Below are 6,265 nucleotides of genomic sequence, written 5' to 3' on the forward strand. Positions count from 1 at the left end.
GTGATTTGAAAACGCAATATTTCCTTATCATGAAGTCTCTTCGAGAGAGGAAAATACAAGTCACTTAACATATTTCATGTCAGATATGTGTGTGTGTGTTTTATTTAGAGTATATAATACTTCCATAGAATTACAGAACAAGTGAGCATGGTTAGATCTAGAGGAAGCTCCTTGTTTAAAATTCCATACACATTGGTAGTTTCTTTCTGTGGATGCTTTGAAAGGTGACGGATAGTTAGGTAAATCCATTTCATTGGGAAAAGAATATGCCATCGGGAGTGTGGATTTACTTGATGACAAACAACGCGCTTGGTCACTTTTACAAATTGAGTATGGTGACAACATTTTTCTTATCACACTACTCTGCCTTTGCAGACCCTATTAAAATAAATAATTCCTGAAAAAAATGGGGAACAGAAGTAATTATGTTACTTAGGTCTCATTTTAACTTTTATCTAGAATGCCTAGGCCCCTCAGTGGGATGTTATCTTGGTTTATCTAGAAAGCGGTTCCATACTCAATTTTACAAGGTCAGTTCTACAGAAGCAGCAGCAAATACCATAACACAGATGATGACTATTGCTAGTTCCAGTTCTGTTGCAGGCCTGCTTGCCTGCCTTGATTTCTCAATTCAAAAGAAGACTAGGTGCTACATAGTTCAGAGAGCTTCTTACAAAAGTCAATTTACTGCATTAATAAAAACTACGAATACTAAAATTATCATTAATATTATGAAAGTTTATGTTAAAAATCAAATTTTTCATGAGTTCCCTTTTGGCAGGATCTCCATCTAATTCTCTGCATTTATCCCATCTTCTTACATAGTGGCTGTAACATAATAATGTTTAATAATTGTGTATATGAATGGATTTTTAGAATTAGCTAAAAAGTCTAGAATTGTAACAATTCAAAGAAATCCCACCTTTCCATGCTGTATTACGACAACAATGTCTTAATTACAAAGTTTTGACTGAACCAAAATTTCAGATACCATCACACATACCAGCTTAAGACTAGGGTTTACACACCGACATAAATATTTTTTCCAAGCTAAGACTAAAACTATACATTGATTTATAATTTAACAACTCAGCTGAAAATTTAAAGGGCATATTTGTTATTCTATCTCTATTTTTTAAGGTTAGTAATATAAAATGGCCATGAGAAATATTTTATTTCCAGGCTAAACGAACATGCTGCTAGTATCAACACATGATGTGGTATTAGTCACGGCCTGCCCAATGGTGCTAAAAAAGCTGTCTCTCACTGTAATTCCCAGAGACAGAAAGGGTCTGGGTATCGACTATGTCGTTAGAACAGCTTTAAATAGCCAGCATTGAGGTTTTCGTTTGGAAAAGTTTCATTCAAAAGAAATAGTAATTGGCATACATATTTGCAGCATTGATCCCCTCCTCGGTGTAGATTTTTTTATATCCCTCTTTCCTTATTCGGTAGAAATTTTTAAAACACTGTCACAATATACATTTTTTGGCTTACATGTCGTTCAAACAAAAGACTGAAAAATATTACAATTTTAGTATGGCACTGAGAGATTTCTTTACAGAATTGTCTGTGAGCCGTGTAGGCACAGTCTTGATGTTTCTGGTGATTATAGGTAAGTTTGCTCTAAAAATGTGGGAGAAACCACAGTTACCATGATCATTCTTGCTTCTGTTCAGTATCTCCGCATTACCACGTCTGTGGCACAGAAGAGCTGCCTCAGATTTCATCTGGCAGTGCTGTAACGTCCATTTGAAATGTTCATGATGATATGCATTTGAAAGTTCCAATGAGCTTTAGCCTGGAATTAACCAAACACTAGGACAAACAAGTTCAACCATTACGTTTTATACAGAATATTTGAATTGAAACAAAATATATTTTTATTTATCCATGCTCATGTTAAATCACTTTACAACTTCTACATAAGTAAGTCAAATACATAACTAAGCCCATTAGTCTGGCTTATTAAATACATGAACAAGCTAAACAGAAATCTGAATGTGTCTATGAAGGAAAAGGGAGGCTTCGGCTTTGGTGTATGTTCCCCCCGTGTAACCACACGCCCTGGGTTCTGCAATATCACAGGATGCAATCTTGACATAGATAGAAGTCTTTACCTACAGAAGTCTTCAGGAAGAATAAACATACGTCTGTTTCAATGTGTAACACTATCTTTTCTAAGCTTTATTTTATATTGTCCTTACGTGTGGGTGAAGACACACGCAATCATGTGTAAGCATTGAAACACATACGAAATAATTAAAAAAAAGATATGTCATAGTATAACGTTGAATTCTGAGCAGTCAGTGAACAACTTAGAGGCTTTAACAATTCACTGGTTAATGGTGCTGAAAATACATTACAATTACCATATAAACTTGCTATGATTTTCAATTTTCTTAGCCATTAAAGTTCTTTGAAGTGTGAGCTATCATCATCTACTCTGGTGCTAAATACATGGTGCTAAATAAATGGTTAGTGTTAATGGTTTAGACCATTTCATTCAGTGTTATAAGTGTCATCCCTTTAATTTTTGAGTCAGAAACATTAATAAATTCTATGTTAAATTAATCTTTACCAAAAAATAGGCCAGTGAACTTTGTTTTTTGATATAGAAGTCCAACATTATTTAGGTGTTAGAGAATGTAAATTTATTTCTTAAAAAGTTACCAACAGTCTTTTTTAAGGCTTTTTTTTTAGTCTGGCCTTGTCCAAATTCCAGTACGACCAAAAGGTTAGATTACACCTACGCTAACCATGCAGCGGGCACGTGCGCCCTCTGGTGGTTGTAAAAAGACACTTCCAAAGTAGTGAAATGTTAAATTGTGCAATATTAGAATTCTCGTATATTCCCTAAATCTGACAACATTTACAAATATTTGACCTTACTGAAATGCATCTATAAGAGGAAAAGAGAATTAATCTATTCTGGCAATTACTTTATTTTCATGCTTTTCCAGGTACGAGGTGCTTATTCAAGGGTTTTTCTTTTCTGAATCAGGTGTTGATAAAATGTATTTTTTAATTTAGGGTGCTTCATAAGTACAATTAGAATTACAATTAGAGAACAGAATTATAATTGTGTCTCACTTTTAGAAGTGATAATAAATAAGATAATACATAAGATGTAAAGAGATATACTAAAATAATAATTCCATGAATGAAAGGATTTTCTCCTCATCTTTAATTGTTGGTCTGCAATTTGACAATTTGTATTTGGTCATCTCCTTAAACTAATGTTAAAATTTATTATTCCATTCAAAGTCCTTCTAAAAAATGTACATAAAAGCTTAGAATTTTTCTTCTGTAGCTAATAAAAGTAATTAATAGTCTCAAGTTAACTTTCAATTGAGATATGTAATTGACTAGATGTAATAATCTAGTCTGACAGATTCCTTAAATTGTGTTAGCATAAACAAATCAAATTTACTTTGAAATGCTTCTCCAAATTAATATTTTCAAACTTATTTTAAAGCCATAGAACTTTTCTATGATCTAAGTCATATGCAAAACTACAACTTACACATAAAATGGGGCTACTCATTCCCCAATCCTTCCCTGGTTGGCAACTTCCTTCTCTGAGCCCTAAGACCACATCAGACAGAGCATTGACCCAAATCATCCAGTTCCCCTCATTTTCTCTAAAACAACCAGCTAATGAAAAGAAAGCAAACAACAACAACAACAATAACAACAAAAAATTGAGTGCCTAAATCAGTTCAGTGATTCTTCTAAATACTCAGTGTACATTGCCCGTATTAGTAGCCTTTTTGTTGTGGGGAGAACTAAATACTGGGCTGTACTGGTGCTTGGTTACATATTATAGCATCTTATGTTTTGTTTAATATTGAACAGAATTTTGGTGCCTTATTTGAAGAATTAGAGATCATCATGGTGCACATATAAAATGTTTTTTAAAACTCTAAATATGTCTCACATATTTATATAATCCTCAAATATATTGTATCATTTTAGGTATTTAAAAAAACAAGTTAACTTGGACAAGTTTTATTCATTTGCTAATGCTGTAGAGATGAAAGGTGCCTTTGGTGTTGTGATATAATGTCACAAATGTGTGCATATATAAAGCCTGTGTAAACCTCTGTCCTGATGAACCATAACACATGTAGCTTTTGATGCCACTGTATTATTTTTACTTTCAATAAAATAATGTGATTACTTGTTGGTTTTTGAAGTATATCTAATATCTTTCCTTTTACAACTACTTTTAGGATAGATTCAGAACTAGATGAAGTGGCCTCTGAGATCTACCAGTTTGGAAGAGACATAAATCACTTTTCTAAAGTAATAATGATTATATGTTTACTGATCCCTGAATTTTACCAACTTTTGCATTTTTTTCTTCCTTCTTCCCTGCCCTGCTTCCTTCCCAGCTTCTTTCCTTCTTTTCCCTCTAAAGTCTAACAAATATTTTGAGGTATCAATAAAAAGATACTTTCATGGACGGAGAAGAAAGGAACAATATATTAAGAAGTTCCAAGGTGACTCCCGTGGCTCAAAGGAGTAGGGTGCCGGCCCCATATGCCACAGGTGGCAGGTTCAAACCCAGCCCCAGGCAAAAACTGCAAAAAAAGAAAAAGTTCCAGCAGTTGGCCATGAATAGTTTATGCTTCCCCACGTATAGGGCCAGGACAGACAGACGCTATGTCTCTGGAGAAGAAGAACCACCTCGGGCTCCACCCCATTCTCAGGGCGACTCTGACTTTTAGAGAGGTCACTTCATCCTTTCCAGTGAGATGGTAGATTTTCCAGGCCAGTTTCATTGAGAAGGACCAGCATCCAGGACTTCATTTAAATTTCTTCTTACGTTATCTCACATTAAACTTCAGTAATTTAAGACTTCTCAAAGCCGTGTCCTCGGCGGGCTCTCTGGCTCTCTCTCAGCTTCCCTTCGCCTTACTAGTTATCCATTATTCACTTCACTTCCTCCTCTTTGAAGCCTCCAGTTTTCCACTCACATCCACTTCCAGAAGACATGGGCTTCCATTCATTGATCAATGTGTGTGCGTGTGCACGCAGGAGCGCGTGGTGCAAATTCTGGCTTCCCAGATTAGGCCTGGCATTGCTTACAAAATGTCATCCTCCTGCTCTTGCACACCTCTGAAGGGAAAGGCACAGGGAGTGCACTCAGTCCTCCCATTGGTGAGAATGATGGCCCAGACCTCCCCAAGGTATAAGCACATCCGGACAAGGCAAATGCCAGATTTCCCGGATGCAGCAGGCTGTGCTCTTGTTGACACTTCACTCTGTCCACTTCCTTCCAGTAGAACCCTGATCAGGTTCCAGCGAGGGCCCCCTTTTGGATTGCAGACTGCCAACTTCCCCTTGCATCTTCACATGGCAGAAAGAAAGCGCACAGTTCTCTGGAACCTCTGGCATTGTGGTTCCAGAGGACCCTGTCTCCCTCCTGTGCTGTGCTTACACACCGCAGCAGTGACTGGGGCTGTCTAAGCACTCTGGAGGAGGGCACCCCTCATTTTCGAATCTCTCAGACTCTAATCTGCTCCCTTGATGAAGAACACAGTGGCATGTTTCTTTCATTGATAGATTATTCATTGAAGGGAATGTGCCAGCTTCTGAAGGGGCACGTGATTTTACCAAACTTGAACACAGACAGGAATTTGTTCTGCGAATTTCTACCTAACGCATTGAACCTGATTCAATGTATAATGAAGATTATATCTCAAAAATGATTTTTTGTGAAAATAAAAAGTACAGGAAAGTGGTATATTCTACTTTATTCTAAAAATTAAAAGGAATGTGAAAATTCTATAAGCCCTAGAATCTGTTAGTATCTTACAAAATTATGGATGTGTTTACTCTTTGACCCAGCAATTCCTCATTTACAAGGCCATTTCCGGGATACCCTGGCAAAATATGAAGTGACATGTGTACAGTGGTAATTAGTACAACACTATTTGTAATAGTAAAAGTCCAGAAACAAATCAGAGTTCCATTAGGAGGGGGTGGCTGAGTGGGATGTCCACCACAAAGAAATACTGTTGTCCTCATCCATCTTGGCTGCTATACGAGGTCAGATGTCTAAGTTCATGACCTCATCCCAGAAAAAGTGCTGTGTGCCTCATTGCTGGACTCTACCTAGTCATCTGCTGAGTCCTCCCCTTGGCCATCTGGTGACCATAGTGATCATCGGCAATGTGGCTTTTTTTTTTTGAGGATGAGTTCAAAAACTTAATTGTCTGAACTGAGAACAAGATACCATAGACTGGATGTCTCCTAG

This window comes from Otolemur garnettii, unplaced genomic scaffold (genome assembly GCF_000181295.1).
Source record: "Otolemur garnettii isolate 467f Iridium unplaced genomic scaffold, OtoGar3 scaffold00163, whole genome shotgun sequence".
Lineage (NCBI taxonomy): Eukaryota > Metazoa > Chordata > Mammalia > Primates > Galagidae > Otolemur > Otolemur garnettii.